Below are 18,982 nucleotides of genomic sequence, written 5' to 3'. Positions count from 1 at the left end.
ACTGGAGGTCTCCCCATATCAAAACAACGGCACACAAATTGTGTTGTTGCTTCAAATTTAAATATACGTCTCACCCTCTTACTCTTGATTTTCTTTTAAGTCATGTTAACGCTTTTAAATCCTGACTGACCGGACAAAATATGTCATCACCATGTCACTCTCTTCACCTGCAAAGCCTGCTTACCTCTACATGAGCCAGATGATGCACAGCGCTGCCTAAACCGCTTGAGTTAGGATCTAACAGAGGGGGGGCGACTTCACCATCTCTTTCACCACAGCAGTCCTTCATAAGTCCTTCTTTATGCAATGACAATAAAATAAGTCTGAGTCTATAAGGCACGAAGACTGCAAAAAATGCCAAAAAAAAATTTTCATGGTTAAGCAACAAAAATTTGATTGGTTTAATTAACTAACTGAAATAAACAAGAAATGCCAACAGGACATACAGTAGCCTAGAGTTCAGTGTTTAGATGAAATAATTTGTCTTACAGAGTTGTTAGATAGAGAAACATAGGTTGAATACATTCTTTCAAATTCTGCTCTTTTTTTTTATTGTGTTACCTGAAGGTTTGTCCTTTTGTTAGATGCTTTCTGTCTGAAACTCAAGTTCTGGAGTTTCTGGTTGCAGTAACTCTTAAAACACAAATGATACATACTGTATGATATTATTAGTAGTAATGAGTAGTTTATGTTCTTATGTTAGTGTGAGTGTCAGTGCATAGGCAACTTGGTTATACATGCCCATCTTGGCATGTACAGTGTTAGAAGTGAACCTCTTGTATTAAAGCAGCAGTCAGCATATGGCAGAGTCACTGAACAGCAGTTTATTCAATGACTGAACCCAAATGTCTGCCCAATGCCACAGCTGAAGACCCACAAACCCATAGAGCAGAAATCCATGTTCATTAAGTTGGTCACTGTTGCTCAGTGGAGTATGGATCTGACATCTGTTTTTGTTCAATATTTCCAGTGTTGCACCTTTTCTAGCTAATTGTGCTTGTTGTGGCTATTCAGAGATGTGTACCAAATCCTCATGATGACACAGACGTAACCGAAGAAAAGACCTGGCTGCATAGAGTTGCTTTTTTTTTACATGTACATTGCTGTGAACAGATATATTCTACTTATTTGTTTTTGTCACTTTTTAATCTTTTGGCTCATTGGACAAATATCAATATCGGATAAACATAACCTAAATAAATACAAACTGCATTTTTAAAATAATTTCATGTAATAAGGAAAGTTATCCAAACCAGCCGGGCCCTAAAGGTAAAACACAACTGCCCATTAAAGCTGATATCAACTGTTCATCATCTTTGTTAGCAACAAGTCAAACATTTGCAATAACTGGTAGTCAGTCTTTTCAACACTTTGACTAGGTCACCTTCATCATCTTTTTTTATAGCCCCTTGCTGGAGAGCTTTTGACCACCAGCCTGCTACATAACCCCAGTGCCTTGAGTTTAACATCTGCTCCTGTGTAGAAACAGATTGTGACTCCATCAATGATAGAGTTGTACAGGTTGCTGAAGCCAAACCATCACATTAGACAGTTTTCTGAAATCCCTTGCTAGTTTTATGCTGGATGTAACAGATTGCAAAAAAAGGTACACTCATTATTCATCAGGTCAAACAATATGTTCTCCAAGCTATTGGAGATCGTCAAGATGCTTTTTAAAAAAGTCTAATTTAAGATAGCATTTTTTTTCTCTTATTGCTGAGCAGTGTTTTTTTTATTGTTGCTTGTTTTTTTTATGAGTTCCATGTGGTTCTGAATTATTTAGTTTGTTTTGTTAAGGTGGCTTTGGAATCATTTTCAAAAACCATGAACTCCTGGGAAAGTGTGTCACTGTTCCATGTGTTTCACATTCTTTAGCTTGTACCTCATGAATAGTCTCTTGATTCTTCCAGTCTAACCTGCGTGACCTGGATAATTCATGGTCTAACAAGAGTGGATTGTTTTTTAACATCAAACTATTTTGGGTGGAAGAGCTTTCTTTCGTTCAGCTAAAAGACTCATCATTTCTATCACTCTTCAAAGCGCTAGTTTGTATTTACTACAAGTTTTCTTTGTCTTTACCAAACTGCAACAGAGGAAATGTGTAAGGGTGGCAATACCCAAGTGAAATATCAGATACTTAAATTCAACCATCATTCGATAAACTTATGGTTCCATTTTTTAAATAATTCCATGCCTATTTAAAATTTTAACTTGTGTCAAAGAAAACCAACCAACCTCCTCCATCCTATCTTGAGTCTCTATGGGATTTAGGTTTGCTGATTTTTCAGCTCTAAATTAATCTGCTCCCTCCCGGTTATTCCACATATTTCTAAGATCAGTTCCTATTCTAAATTCATTGCCTACTTCACCTCTCCTCCCTTGATGCTGGTGAAGAGTCTTTACTGTTACTGTCTGAGGCAGTAAATGGCCGGGCCAGCTGTGATTAATACATGTTTACCCTCAATAATTAGATGAAAATTTCCCCCAGTGCTTTTTAACACAGACTGATTACATTCATTGCTGCTGTAACCAACCTCATTGCTTTATATCTTCTTTATGCTGGAATATGGAATACTGGAGGCTTAAAAATGACTGAGTTTCAGCTCAGGACTATGTAAAGAACAGTGCATGAGACAGTTTCAACTGATTCATAGTTATTGGGTTTGATGAAAGAACCCAATAGCTATGGGTTCTTTCATCAGAAAGAACCCATAGTTCAGATATATATCCAATATTTGTGGATATATCTGCATGCTCTCTACATGCAGATATATCCACAAACATTCCAATACTCGGTATAATTTTACTGCTTGCAACATCAATGTTAGCTTTGTCCAAATTATTATTGATAGTACATGATGCAACAAATTATTATTAAACATGATGAATGCAAATGTTCAAGTCTGTAAAATGGAAAAACAGATGATCAGGTCAGTGCTGCCCCCGAGCCTTGTGGATTCTACATGTAACAGAAATAGTTGGAAAACATGAGGAAAACAAATACTGCTCCAAGGTAGACTGTATAGAATCCATTAGTTAGGAATCAGCTAATGTAGGCTGTTTCAGAGGCATTATATATAAACCATTAATTAACTCTCAAAGGTACATTTTAAATAGTCTTTGTGATAAATAATACAGCAATGACCAAAAGCTTCAAAACACTTAAAACTAAAAAAGGTGAAAAGCACACATCTGCTCCACACAGCCCTATCTGCAGTCATTTCTGTGGATTAATTGTACAGTTTGCATTAGCCTTTTTCTTCAAATACATTATAACTGCTGTTTATAAATAGATTGTGAAAAATATATCCCTAACCTTAAAAAAAACTTATTTATGAACATTTCCTTATTTGTTTAGTTGAGCCACTGACTAAAGGTTACAGATATATGTCTTTGAAAAGGAGCCCTTTCACATTTATTACATGACCTTTAAACAGTTGACACAGATGTCACAGAGTCATGATATCGACCTGAGGAAGTCGGTTATCTAAAAATAGCTATTTTAAAATAGCTAACTTTGTGGTTAAATGATTCATTTTTATGCCAGAAAAACTCAGCTAATAGGTTTCAATATTGGTTAAATAAAACTAAATTAAATCAGGTTCTTTCTAAAGAACCTGTTAATATGTTACCTGTAGTAGACAACTTTTGTTATTGATTTTGGATAAATTCAGATTAGTTGGTTTAGTGGGCTAAAGGTAACAGCTAGTTCAGACTGGCCAAAGAGCAAAGCAGACCTCTGTTTCTTTATAACAACTCTAATCTCGTAAACCTCAGACTGGTTTGCTATATTTTGAGCTTTAAAACTGTCAAAATGTTTGGTAGTTATTTACAAAGGAGCAGATGATTATTTATACAGAAAATGGAGCTAGAGTGCCGTGTGCCTCCAAGAATTAGGACGTAGGTCTGTGATTTAGACTCGACTTGGACTCAAGCCACAGAAACACTTGATTTAGGCTTGGCCTCAACAGGGGCGCAGCCACCCTGTTGAGGCCATTTTCTGAGATGCATTATGACGCATTATAGTGTGGTTGGTCATATCCTTTACAAATGCACCAACAGCTGTTACAGAATACTGTGTAGAAATCATTTTTCCGCCATCATAGGGGCCCCCTGTAGCGCAGTGCCCCTCGTTTAGTGCAACCCCCTCTTTGCTCCACTGAGTCTCCTTAGACTTGAGGTTCAACTCTGACTTAAGTCTCATAAATACTTATTTTCATGTAATCAGCCGAAAATTACTCAAATTAATCATTTGTGTAAATGATTAATTTACTCAAATGATTAACACTAGATTAATGAATTAATGGTAATGTTGCACACAGAACACATGGCTCTCTGCAGAGATGGGTAGAGTACCCAAAAATTGTAACTTACTTGAGCGGTTCAGAAACCCACTCAAGTAAGTAAGTATTTGGTAAAAAAAAAAGAAAAGTCTACTCAAGTACTCTATTAATTAAATATTAAAAAATTACATCATATGGAACAAAGTAAAAAATTAAGTGGAAATTTTGCTATTTTATTGACCAAAATTACAATAATTTTATGTGTATATATATATATATATATATATATATATCAGTCAAAAGAACATTTTTCTGAATCAGTTTCTTTCAATAAAATAAACTTCTGAAACTTTATCAAAAACTGCAGGTGTGTGTCTGTGTCTGGTGTATTTTTTGGGTTGCTTTGTTTTTCATTCAGTGGGTGGAAAATCCAGAAATGATACTCAAGTAAGAGCAGAAATACTTTATAATAAAATTACTCAAGCAAAAGTACAAACGCAATGTAGCACAAATACTCCAAGAAGGCCTTTTTTTTTTTTTTTTTTTTCAAAGAAGCTATTTTCATAAATGTAATCGAGTAAAAGTAACTAGTCACTACCTAAGTCTGGATTTCTGTAAAATTAGTTCATGAATGTCTTTAAGTTTGTCTGTTTTTATTCTTTGCTGGTCAGAAATTAGTTCTGACATGTGAGGCACATAATCAGCAGCTGAAGGGTGTGTTTGATTTATTAGCCATGACCGTTTGGAAACTGTTGTTTCATGATGGTCCTCAAAGTCAACCTTCTCTTGCTGCTAAGTTAGCATTATTACATACACTTTTACTTCTTCAAAAACAAGCAATTCTTCATTTGAATCATTTAAAGAGTTGACATTGGCTGGTTTTTAATCCTACAATTGTTCTTTGAACATAAATGCATATTTAACTTTATGTGGCTTGTAAAATTGGAAAGTGCAGAGCCGACATGTTTTGGATGTTCTAGATTTTCTACTACGTTAGCATTCGTGCCTTGAAAGAGAAGATCTATTTTTTGAATCATTAACAGCACGTATTCCCTGCACACCTGCTCACATTTTACCCTCAGGGGGATTTGAATTCAATCCCCCGTCATTTCTCTGACTATCCACCTGTGTTGTAATTGTGCAGCTCTTTCTCAGCTTTAACTGCCAATCATCTCCCTACGGGTCAGACGGTTCGGACTGATTCAGCCCTACTCTGGGGCATGATAGCCGCGCGCACCCTGCAGCAAAACACAGGAAGATATTACTTGCCACTGAATAGAAGTAAAAAGTTGAATAATCCCCAGGGCTGCAGAGCCGGAGATTATGAGGCAAGCTAAATTATGCTGACATCTGTGTTGCGGTGAGTCCTCGGCGTGGTGTGTCTGACAGAGATAAATGCCTCTCTGTGACTGCTCAAGCAGCCTTAGCAACTTCCTCGGAGTTTCAGAAAGGTGCTGCGGCTGAGGGCCACAGGGTTCTGTTAGCGCCGCACTCGGGTTTGAAGCTGGCCAGCAACAATAGGTAAATGGCCTGAGATGAAATTAAACCGAGGAGAGAGAGAGCAGATATTTTCTTTTTCCGCATTGCTGCATCTGTAAACACTGAGGCGCTTTCCTGATGGGGAGGAATGGGATCGTGGCCGCCACAGCGTCTCCTGCAGCAGCAGCAGAGCGGCTCGTTCACAGCTAACTCCCCACCAGTGTGTCAGCTGTTGTTAGATCACAGTTTGGCCTCCATCGTTCCTGGCAGTGTTGTTCCCTCTAAAGCTCAGAGGTGACCGCAGATGAATGCGGGGAAAAGAGGAACGGAAAACTGTCCCCCAAGCCAGATTCGTCTATCCACCTCTGAGGCCAGCCCGGTCCCCCGCTTGGAAGAAAAACAAATTTGGAGTAAGCTTCACCGCATCCAGAATAGTGAAAAAAGAGATGCTGACCTTGTTTAAAAAATAAATAAATAAAATCACATCAACGCACATCTAAGGAAAGTTCATCAGTGAGTCATCATTTCAGTGGGTGGGGAGCAGCATCTGAATTGTTCATGGTTACACTGATGTTGATCAATGATAAAAAAAGCATGTGTCTTACAGGGATCCTTCCCAACACATCAATGTCCTCTGTGTTCATGCAGATCTGCCTAACAGCAATTAGTGAGCAGCAGGATGAAAGCTCTCCTCTGACACCTTCAATAATGTTTTGAAATAAAAATGTAGCATTCTCATTTTACAATAAAGCTAAGAAACACACTTTTATTTTATAAAACAGAAATTCTTTACTATTAATCTAAATTTCACACATTCAGTTCAAAGTTTAGCAATAGTTGCGGCTCTGTTGTAATTCACTTGAACAGCAGTCCATATTTATTTTCCTCTGAGTTTCTGGACTTTGTTCTCTTCTTCAACAGGGTTAGCTTGGTTTAAAATGACTAAAGCAACGTTCGTTAAAACTTCTGTTGCTTCATCGTTTAACTCAGCAGCAACTTCTGACTCTCCCAAAATATATTCAGTTAACCACATCTGACTCTTGTGAGGATCCTTTCTTACAGAAACAACAGACAAACACTAACTTGTTTCCACTCTGCGTGGACAGTCTCTGGTTATAATTTAGATCATAATTGTGTGTCTGAACTCAACTCGTTCCATCGCTTATTAAAGGACCCGGCCTTCATTGACCAGAAGGGAGAAGTAAACCCCACAAAACCCAACTTTTACCATCCATCCATCCATCCATCCATCCATCCATCCATCCATCCATCCATCCATCCATCCATCCATCCATCCATCCATCCATCCATCCATCCATCTATCCATCTATCCATCTATCTATCTATCTATCTATCTATCTATCTATCTATCTATCTATCTATCTATCTATCTATCTATCTATCTATCTATCTATCTATCTATCTATCNATCTATCTATCTATCTATCTATCTATCTATCTATCTATCTATCTATCTATCTATCTATCTATCTATCTATCTATCTATCTATCTATCTATCTATCCTACACCCTTGTCCCTTACCTTAGAAGAAAAGTTGGGAGATGCCATGAGTTTGTTTTATGGCACTAGTAAGGAATCGTCATCTGTTTCCTAACTCGGCCTCTGTCAGACTGGCCGAGGGCAGCTGTGGCTACTACCCAGTAGCTTACAGCTAGTAGTGTGTAAATGTGTGTGGGATGGGTGAATGATTGAGTGTTGTGTGAAACTCTTTGGGTTCCTTGATGTACTTGATAAAGCACTATACAAGTACAGGCTATTTACCATTTAATGTTTGTCATCTACACCACTTTATATTTTATTTTTACCAAAATATTTTTACTGAGATTTTGAAAATACAGTCATGTATCAGTCTGAATAAGTTTCCTTTATAGTCATAGAAATGAAAAGGGAAAAAAAGTTAAATTAACCAACACAGGAACAAAAAAACCCAGCCTCTCAAAACAGGAATAATTGAGCATTTACAAACAGATTGGATACAGTTGTACACGTCTATCCAGCATGGCGCACTGCAAGAATCCAACAAGCTCTCTGAAAGGTCTAAGTCCTTAATAAAGTTAATGAAACAACCCCAAATCCTCTCAAAAATATATTGTTTGGATTCCCTAACAATCCAAACAATTATTAGGTTCTTCTAGAGGTAAATTAAATACATCTGTTTTAACCACTGGGTGGCGTTAGGTCTCCTGACATTTTTCCAAGATGAAGCTATGCATTTTTTTGCAGATAATAAGCTTATAACCATAAAAGTACATTCTGATTTGGTAAAATTATGCTATGAATGAAAAACTCAGGGTATACCATTTTTATTAAATCTCAGGTAACCACTTAGTAGATGCAACATATAAATAATTATGAAATGGATAAGAAATGGGTGCTTTTCTTTTTATTACTACTGATTATAAAAGATGAGTTGGCACAATGCAGCTCTTTCCTTGATGGCCTGAAAATGTCATTAGTGTCTCATTTGTCCAGAGTGCTTATTTCAATGGCCGCCTTTTAAAAATCCATCCAAATGTGCTTTCTTGTTTTGCCTTTAATCAATATATTCATTCTCCCTCCGTCTGTAGTCATTCTTTCAAACAGCTGAACTTTGTGAAGTGAATAGATTAAAGTGTGTTTCTGGTCAAACAATCTAATATCTGCTGAGGACCTTTGCAGCTTCTTCAGGGTTATCAGTTCCTGCTTGGCTATCGCTAATATACTGCCTTCTAACTTCTTGATCTTTAAAAAGTAGTGTTCTGTCTCGGTGTTTTTTGCTGGTGCTTCATGGTGCAATACTACTTTTTTTTTCTTTTTTTCTTTTTAGAGTAAGGACTGTTGTTAATCTTGCCTTAAAGAGGGCTGCTGCTTTCCTCTAGCGGTCATTGGGCGATGGGCAGGTTGACCCTGCAGGTCACCACTGAGTCAGGAAACAGAAATAGTTTGTTGTTTAAATTAATTTCAAGTAGCATATTTTGGACAAAGCTATGACAATGGATCTTTTTTGTGAAGTGTCTGTGTTGCTTGTGTTGCTAATTGGCGCTGTTTGTAACTGAATTGAATTGACAAGAAAATGTAAGTAGCCATAAGTGGTTAAATATTAGGGTGTAATATGATTTTAACTTGACCTATTGAAACAATACAATGTTTCTTGTTGCAGTGAAGATTTTTTTTACCCTGTCAGCTAGTGGTTACAGGATTTCCCTTTAGTCCTTCTCTTAGATCAGTTGCTTGGCGTTCACATTTGGATTCAAACCGCACCAGACTTCGCTATTATGGTCCATATCAGAGTAGAGTTCAATGGGCTCAGGGTTGGGGACCATGATTTGAAAAAAACAACTAACGTAGCCTTTTTGCATTTGCTTTTGATTAACTAATTCAATGTACTAATACTTGTTTTTTTATTCTTCCTCTGTAGGCCTGCAGAACCTTATGATCTACGTCTTGAAAGATGCCAGATAAATGTGGTTTTATGTACTTTACCGTCTTACTTTAGCTCCCCGTTAAGACTTTGTCACAGTGGCTGAGAACACTTGGTTATATTAGTATTAATTTGAAATTGCTTTTCAGAGTGAAAGACACGAAGCTATAAATCATTTGTTAGCACTGTAAGTATAATTAGGTGCTGGCAAGGTTAATGGTTGTTTCTGTTTTCTCTTATCAAATCTAATAAAAAAGCTCGCAAAAATCAGGGCTGTTATTTTAGCAAAAAATATTGCCGTCTGTGAACTGGATGTATTGTTCCACCCTTTCTTGTTTTTGAAGCTGCTTGGTTTCTTCTTTAATTGGCTTACAGGCAGAGTCGGTATGCCACGCAGAGACACAGATCCTCTGTCACAGGCTGAGGCTTAAAAGTTTCAAAAGCCGAAGAATTTTCTCTATCAGGTCACAAATTCGTTTGTATTTGTGTGCAAATACAAATACAAACAAACTGAAACTGGATTGAAAGAGTGATGGAGATGAGTGTGATGAAAAGGGGTCATAAGAGGGAACGAAGACACAAAGGATGAATCTGTGGAGAAGATGAAGTGAAGATCAGTGGATTATTAAGGGCTTGGCTTTAAAGCTGCAAAAATAATCATGGTTATGTTGTCTGTATCACACGAAGCAGCCGGTGATTATTTTTAGGCCAGCTGCATTCCTCACTCGTCTGACATTACATTTACCCTCAGTCACAGATGAACTACCTGGATGCTCAGTAATAACATCCACTTTCATATACAGTAAGCACTCAGACAGCCTGAGAAACATGGCTGGGGCGCGCACTCAGTCACTTTGAGACCGCATCACTCGACAAGCCAATCAGACAGCAACTTTTATGAAAGACCCGCCAGGCAAGTAAATAAGCAATTCAGTGAGAGCGTCAGCAGAGCAGCCAGCCAGCCGGTGATCAGCAGCAGTAGATGGAGGTGGCATGGAGCCAGTTGGAGCTCTCGGTGGAGGTGCTGCCGTGTTTCACCTCCCTGGCTCGCTGCACCCCGGCCGTCTCGACTGGCCCTGCAATCGATATTCGCCTCGGCGTTTCCAAAGCCAAAAAAAAACCGTTTTGGCAGAACACTGAGTGGTGCGTTGGGTCAACGAGGATGGCCGTTCAGCTCGCACTGACAACGTGTGAGCGCACGTCTCTGCTGAATCAGGTGGACGCTCTTCCTCATTACGCCTTAGCAGAGTTCCTGCACGGGTGGGAGGAAAACGGCAAAACTCAAAGAGCGCCAGGCGCAGGCGTCTTTTAAAAGCAAAAACGTTTCAGCGTTCGGCTTCCTGTCAGCCTCTTTGACAATGAGTTGTGAATTCCTTCCACGGCTTGTGAAGAGAGAGTGACCTTGTCAAATAAACTGTGAGAACGAGTAGGAGGAGGAGGCTTTCAGCTGCTGTTATGGATAAATGACAAATGGACTAAAGTGGTCAAATAGCCTCTCTTCAGACGGAGTTTTTGTGTTTTTACGGCTGTGTTCCTGCACTCCTCTTGCCCCCCCATCCCCCCACCCCCATGCTCTCCAATTAAAATGCACAGCAGTGTATCAAAGTACAACAATAACTCATAAATATTCTTCCTTTGTTCTCTAAAAATAGTGCTGGAGCTGGAGCTTTACCTTTTGGGCATGGTCACTGGTTTGGTTAGTTTGGAGATGAGAAACGGCTCATGCAAAGGACAAACGAATCCAGAATGGGATTTGATTTTTAAAGGTTTTGTTTCCTAACATGTCTGGAGGATCAGAGGGAAGACGAGAATCTAAGTGCAACCAGCAAAAGAATTGAGACGAGTTTTAGTTAACAATGAAATCTACTCACTGCTGTGTCAGCAATGGGATATTAAACCAAGACAGCAAAACATTCAGACTTCCCCCTAACAGTGATGAGGAATGTCAGAGGTAATTATACTGAGGGGAGTCCACAGCCCCGAGAACAGACAGAACCGACCAGGAATGGCTCCTGCCAATATGATATAAACCTCAGGTTCTATTTTTACCTGTCTAAGGTTTTCTTCATTCCCATTTTTAGTGTTTACTATACCTGCTTGTGAACACTTTGTTTTGTTGTCATGTCTTTTTATTTCTTTCTAGACCATGAGTCTGTTAAATCAATCAATTCAATCAATCTTGCTTGTATTCTTTCCATATCTGCCTTTGAAACCTTTGTAACTTGACTTCCCTTCATCTTCAATTCTCTTTATACTTGAATTTGGAAGTGCTTCAAGCTGCAGTATGTAACTTTTATTTTTAAAAAAATATGTATTTAATCTATTTGCTTTTGTTATGAGACATATAATCTGATTGATCTCCTCCACCTTGTCCTTAATGTTGTCTGAAGAAATGTACCACTCCTGACCAAAAACAACCCATCAGAGCCAGGAGAAGGGGCTTAGTTCTGTTAGTCAACCTAATATACTTGTTGCCAAATGTGTTAATTGTGGAGAAGCAACTCATTGTTCCAGGAAAACCGTTTATTTTGTGTTTTCCCCTGACAGAAAAATGTAAGCTGACACACATTTTGTGCCTTTGGTTCCACAATGAAGGATTAATTTATGCTGTCTACAAAAAGTATTCATCCCTTTGGATGCAAATCAGTCATGATCGACAAAATTTGGCCAGAGCGCAGTTACTGTGTGTCAAGTGATTGTAGCATAAAGACAGCAGTGTCTGGAAAGTCCATTCGTTGGTTCATCAGTGGTCCTGGCTACCATTAGGAAGACAAAATACTCCAACCAATAAGATAAAAGGTAACTGAGAGGTATCAGTCAGGACATGGAGACAAAACCTCTCTAAGGTCCTGAGCATTCATGGAGTTGAGTTAAATTATCATGAAGACGTGGGAGGAATATGGTCCATGTGTAAATCTGACTACATGAGGCCGTCTTCACAACCTGTGCAAGAAGGAGACTAACGAAAGAGGACACCATGTTACCATGTCTACACTAAACGAGTTCCTAACTTCAGCAGCTGAGATGGAGAGATTCTGCAGACGACAACTGATGGTTCTTCACCAGTCGGAGCTTTATGGGAGAGAGGCATTGAGGAAACCACTGTTGAAGAAAAGTCAGATCACAGTTTACCAAAAGGCACGTGGGAGACGTGAGCTTTCTTTTTCTTGCTGAGCATGTTTTGTTTTTTTTCACAGTCCTTCTTGACATTTCTAGTGAACTCCTCAAGTTCGCCTCAAGAGGAAAAGTGATAACTGAGCCTGTAGGGAGAAAACACCTTCTGTCTGTCACACATCTTCACTTTAATGGATTGTGATGTGAGGAAGTATGGGAAGCCATTTTAAACATTTTAAAAGCTTCAAAGCTTCACCAGTTCGGCGTCGCTCTCTAGACATCCCGGCCGTCCAGTTCGGCCCAAGAACCTTTGGCAACTGAGCTGTTATTTTGAAGAGACTAAACCAAAAGTGCTTTACAGTCATGCATCTCCATGTGACAGACACTCTGGAAATTGGTGGAGAGAAGAGCAGAGTAAATTTTTAGCAGAGAGAGAGAGATGGACGGAGAGAGAGAGAGAGAGAGAGAGAGAGAGAGAGACGTTTGATGAGGCAGAAATTTGCAGAGTAATTGGCAGCAGGATCAGTTCCTTGGAGCGCGCAAGAAGACTGACAGGAAAAACACACCAGAGGAGACATGGAAAGCAAAATGGAAACAGGGCTTGATACAACCCAATATTGATTTGTGCACTGGTAGGTAATTCTGTTTTTGCAAGAGTGGATGTGAAAATGATTTTTTTATAGAAATCCTGTTATATGGTGTCACTAGTAGATTGTTTATGTGGTTTGAGGGAAAACTCAAACTACAGTAGACATATTTATTTGTTGTTTTTTTTTCTGTTAAACATGGAGATATAAAAAATTCTTACAATTCAACAAATTTACATGAAGAAGAAATCAGAATGAATTTTTAATTACTCAGTCCGACCACTTTTAGGAATCAATAACCGTCACTGCAACATAATCAACTGATGTACAAAGCTAAATACAAGTTCACAGGAACACAATATATTTTTGTCATCAGCAAATTAAATAAATAATCATTAAAAATAAATGAATAAAGCAGAAGATGTCACATTTATAAATATAAATTATAACTCATACTTCTAAGGTACGTCACACAGAACTCTTTGAATTTTTATTGCAGTTTTGATTTCTGTACACATTTAAACTCTGATGCTGATCAAAACGGCACACTCTGGTCTGACTACAAGCATGTCTCAGTTCGGTTGAAGTGAACTCCGGTGTGTTGTGAATGCATATGTGGACCACAGCCCAGGGCATTCTGGGTAAACGCAACCAAAACAAAGATGAGAGTGTAGCACAAGCAGGAGAATTGGCTCCTGGTCTTTTCCCAGAAACAAAACAAATATCCTCAAATATGACGCTGCCCCATTTTTGTTAGCATTTCATAAAGAAGGAAATTCTGCTCAGTGTCTTCTTCAGAGGTTTCTGTGTCTTTTCCTTCAGTGGTTCTTGGTGCAGTAAATGGGGGGTAGCTTGTTGTTCAAAGGGTTTGCTTCATCTGAAGCAGTGAGAAAAAGAACCACAGCAGCTGAAAATGTAACAAATGTTGCAATTTTGGTCCCCAATCAAACCGAGTCTAGTGGACTATGAGGTTTGAAAAAAACCCTTAAAGTACCTCAGTTCCTGGTTCGTTAGGGTTCTGCTTTTGATCATTCAGTCTACTCCCTGCTCATGATTATCATCCTCCTCCATCTGTAAGTCAACTTTATCCATGTCTTGTTTGTGTTCCAGAATTTGATCCAGAAAGTAATTGCCTGTGTGGACGCCAAATTATGTGCAAATGTGTAACAGCTGCATGTTACAAGCAGGAAAGCCAACATATACCCCCAACTTTTCTACTGAGAACAACAAACAGATTCCTGAATTGCTCTTTGCTGCAGACATCCTGCCAGGTTTTTACACAAAGTGGTCCATTCAGGGACAGAAGCTCTCTGCAAGCAACAACTGAAATTTGCAACAATCCCTCTTTTTTCTTAAATAAGTGAAATCTTCCCTTAAGACATGTGACTTTTTGGCTGTCACAGTGGTTCAGTATTGCAGTGTGGTGTTGAGAACACAAAGAAGATGCTTTTGTGCAACAAAGTTGTGGAAATGGATAGCTTTCACATTGAGGTTATAAAGGACAGCTTTTTTTAGCTACGCTCTTTGAAACCTTTTAAACTATTCTTTGCTTTTCTTAAGCCATTAGTCGTAATGTTCTTTTACTTAATCAGTGAAAAGCTACTGATCCATTTGAAAACATGACTGGCTGTGTTTAATTAAGGTAAACTCACACAGCAAAACTTCATTCAACACATTTCTTCATCGACAAATCACAAAAGCACAACAATACCAGCACTCTGATCGATACAACTGTGACTGTGATCAAATAAACCTGTCGTTACCTTTACAGGTCAAAAGTATAAAATAATGTAAATATTGCAACACAAAATGTACAAGTTCAATTAAAGATTTTGTCTTTCATATTTAATACTAACAAGGAAGAACGAAAGATCCATAGTTCTCCTGAATTTCTAGAAATACTGGAGCTCAAAAACTGCTTCCATTTTGCATATATCATCTGGTTTCTCTGTTGCAGAAACACAGTTGGTGGCAGGTGCTTTAGTTCACAAAAGGAAGACATTTCTTTTGGGAAAGTATACAGACAGCATAACTGGAAAGGCTGGAAAAATTGACAGAATGGAGCTGCTTGTGCTTTAGAGAGTCCGCTTATAATTCCAAATTGCTTTGGGACGCGCTTCTCAAAGGATAGAGATTCTTAAAAGGAGCTGGCCGATGGACAGAAAGTCTATGGAAGTGCAAGGCTCTAAAGTACGACAAACTTTTCTCTGAGAGAGAATGCCGAGTTCTGAAAAGTGTTTGGTAAATGTAGTGAGCCAGAGGCATGGAGGTCAAGATGAAAGAATAACAACCAAGACTGCGAAGTCAAAAAGAAAGCTGAAAGAGATTCTGTTGGCCATAAGAACCCTTCACAGCTCTGCAAAACAGAATGAAATATCTTTGTTCTGCCTCTATAACTGTTGATAAAGCTTCTGGTGAATTAATCAGGAGAGGGGAGAAAAGTGGTGTACTGTCAGTCATACGAAGACTTTTAGTTGCTTGTACATTTTGCAGTGTTTGATGGTATTTGATATTTTGTGTATGGCTTACAAAATGAAAGATTACTGATTGTGTTAATTGTATCTCACTAAGATGTATTTGATTGTGCTACACTGTCTGTGCCAAGAAACTCACACACTCCAATGTTCTGGTGGCCTGTCTTTGGCTTTTATTATGGGATGTATTCACTGTCTCAATAAGCTTTTTGCTTATTCATTTCCTGCCAAAGTAGTATTAACTTTTCTTCAAAGTATGGTACAGTTAGAATGCTCTGCACATTATTATCCACATCCCAAAATGTCTTATTAGATACAGGGTCCGGATCCTGTGTTGTGGGCGACCCATTCTGAACATTTCTGGCATTGTTATTTTGGAATACAGCCGGTCTTCAGGGGAGACGAAGTACGCTGATGGAATAACCTGGTCGTTCACTTCATTCAAGAAGTCTGCTGACTTGATCCTTTGGGATCATAATTAATATTGCTGAAGCTGAACCTGACCAACTGCAGTGACCCCAGATCATATGTCTGCCCCTACAGGTTTATACAGTAGACACTTCCCAGGATGGGTGCATCACTTCATCTTTCTCTCTTCTCACTCTGACGCGCCCATCACTCTGGAAGAGGCTAAATCTGAACTCAGACCACATTAACCGTCCTCCGTTACTCCAGAGTCTGAACTTTACGTCTAATCTCTTTGTAATTAAAGTTTATTCCTGATGAGCCTCTCTGAAAAGTGATTTCTTACTTCTTAATGTTTAGTCCCATTATCTTAAGTTCTCCTCCCATTGAAGGTACTGAAATGCTCTTATTATTATTATTATTAAGTTTTTTTACGATTAGATCTTTAAAAACATTTAAGTGATCACCGATTCTGATCACCCAGGATTCATTGCTGGTCATATTTCCTCTGGGAAGATAATGGCTCCTCACTTTCCCCCCAGGTATTTATATTATGAACCCAATTTATTACTTATAGTAATCTCCTCAGATGTTTCCTTTAATTAAAACATTCAGATAAGTTGACCCTCCTTAAACAGACTAACATCTTCTCCATGGCACAGGATAATTCTTTCCAATGAGAAGTTGGGATTAAATAACTTGTTGCCAGTTGAAACGTAACCATCCATGAAGTTATTATCCAATGAGAGGCTCTTTCACTTTATTATTTACTTAGTGAAATGATGATGGTTGGGTTTTTTGTAGGCACACTGCTGGTTGTGGAAGTTCTGCTGAATGTGGATGTTTCCATCATGATTAATGCTTTTTAATATCTGAAAAAATATCTGAATTTATTTCAGATATTAAGAGKTCATCTTTAGACTCTCAGGCTCCGTCTAACGAACACAGATATTTAGCTGCACTGATCTTTACTACTGTGTTTTCACCTCTTCTATTTTTGGTTAGACTTTTATTTTTGGTTAGACCTATAAAATAGCTCATTAGTTCACTTTAGGAAGCTCTGAAGACAGTGACATTTTATGCATTTTAGCAGATTATGACTAGTCATAATCTGCTATTATGCATAATATTCTGCTAAAATGCATGTCATTTTACTTACATTTAAAAAAAATTCATTTAATCAAAAATAGATTAAATAAATTAAGATAAACCACACACTTTTACATTTTTTGCCATGTTAGCTAACACTTCCACTCTTAGTCAGTCACACTGTGATTAGATGTAAAATTGTGTCCATTTACTTTAAAGTGCTAAAGGTTCTCCTATATATCCTGAACCGATAGATGATAGATCTACATGCATTTATGGATCAGAAGAAGCTCTGAGAGGTGGAAGGGAAGCTCCAGTTTTTAATAGTCTGATCGATATCAACTCAGATTAAAGAGATCTGAGACAAAGAATTTAGCTCCAAGCAATCAGGCTCTGCCCTTTCAACATAATGAGATATTTGTAGACTTCCAAAGAATAATTGTTAACATTTAACAAAGATTTTAATGACACAAAGCAGATCACCCAGGGTTCCTTAACTTAGCAGATGCCACAAGCACTCCGAAAAAAAAAGTCAGCTGCCGGGTGTGTCCCAACAGTTTTTTTTTATTGCCCAATTATATGAAGTAATTGAACTCCATTCTGTCTATCTCACATTAACATTGGATAAATCTATATTTATTTAGTCTAATGTCATGTTTTGATGGCTGACTATGCAGAAGGAGGAGCTCACTCACAGTCATACACTGAAGAACTGCCACTGACTGTTGGAAACCCAAATACAGCTTTCATTTTTGTTCTTTGCTGTCCTCAGATTCCCAGCTAAATGTGATGTTAGGTTATGTTTGGTCTGGACCGTCTGGCTCTCCAGTGCGGTGCTGCTGCTCCTTGGATCCCCTCAAACCAAATGAGATGTGATTTTGAGGAATATGCTATCAAAGCCTTCTGTGTCTGTAGAAACTTCATTCCCTCTTCCCCCACTCCTCTTTTCCCAAATCCAGACAATCCAAAGCTGAAACACGGAGAGAAATGTGTCCCCGTGGACGTCCTCTTAAAACAGTTGCCCAGAAATGTTGCAAATGTTTAGATGACTTTCATAAATATTAAATGTCTTCTTTTTTAAGATCCTATCTGGAATGACACAACATGCTTTTTGTTCTTTGTTCTAAATGCACTTTCTATCTCTTCTCTCTTTCTTTCTAAGACTGTTCTGGCCTGTGTGAGCAGGTGAGAGTTCACAGTCAGGACTGTTTGCGTCTTGTTGAGATAGAAGCAGCAGGTCTGTGACTGCCCCAAACTGTCAGAACAGATCAACATTATTAAACAACAGTTCCATTCTGGATCTAATGTCACGGTCTAGTTGGAATGTCTCTTCAGTTTGTTCCGTTGCCTCTCTTTGAAGATATTTAGAGCTGTTGAGGGTCAGTTGTCTGTCTTGGTACTGTTGACTGTCCCAATCCCCCTGGACATTTTTGCATCTCTTTATAGTCAGCTGATTCATTCTCTAACATGTTAACAGCCGTTTTAATCAAGTCAAGTGGAACAGGCCCGGGATGGCTGACCCTTGGACCTCTGTGCTGCTGCAGTCATTACACACATTAAGTATTAAATGTTCACTCACTCTCTGTTAATTTCAACTCGGAGAATACATGAGTACCCTTGGTGTTACGCAACAGACTTCTTCTCATCTATTATGTGAAAAGCTTTTAATGAAAAAATCAGAGCCAAAACAGATGGCTCACAGGTTTCTAGAAAAATACTTTCAAGGTTTTACATATGTAATGCAGTTTGCATGTTTCACCATACATGCTTAAAAAACAGTGTAATACATAATACACGCGAGTACTCTTACAGGGAACCTTCAGAATACTTACGGTAGCCATGAGCTACTCACAGGACACTCCAGAATATTCTGGAAGTAACCTTTTAGGGTTCGTTCGAAGTAGTTATTGGAAATGGTTGGGGTACTTTCTGGATACTTTCAGGTTAGTTACAAGTTTTCAGCGTACTTATAGGCAGGGGTGAAAGTAGTTTTAAATTCTTGGGGGTACTATGACAAAAAAAAAAGTATATATATATAAAATGATATCTTATTTTTTAATGTACCTGTAGATTAAAACTCCTCAGAGTGGAGGTCTTCAGTTTGTTAGTTGTTCATAACTAAATGATGT

At 38.4% G+C, this 18,982-nt stretch overlaps 1 protein-coding gene across 1 annotated transcript in view; it reads left to right on the top strand.

Moving 5' to 3' along the window:
- Positions 1-18,982, top strand: part of vstm2a (V-set and transmembrane domain containing 2A) — a 107,693-nt gene that overhangs the window by 82,469 nt on the left and 6,242 nt on the right. The gene's annotated exons all lie outside the window — the stretch shown is intronic.

This window comes from Poecilia reticulata, linkage group LG20, assembly GCF_000633615.1.
Source record: "Poecilia reticulata strain Guanapo linkage group LG20, Guppy_female_1.0+MT, whole genome shotgun sequence".
NCBI lineage: Eukaryota > Metazoa > Chordata > Actinopteri > Cyprinodontiformes > Poeciliidae > Poecilia > Poecilia reticulata.
Note: the sequence above shows the minus strand (reverse complement) of the source record. Positions and strands in the feature narration are given on the sequence as shown.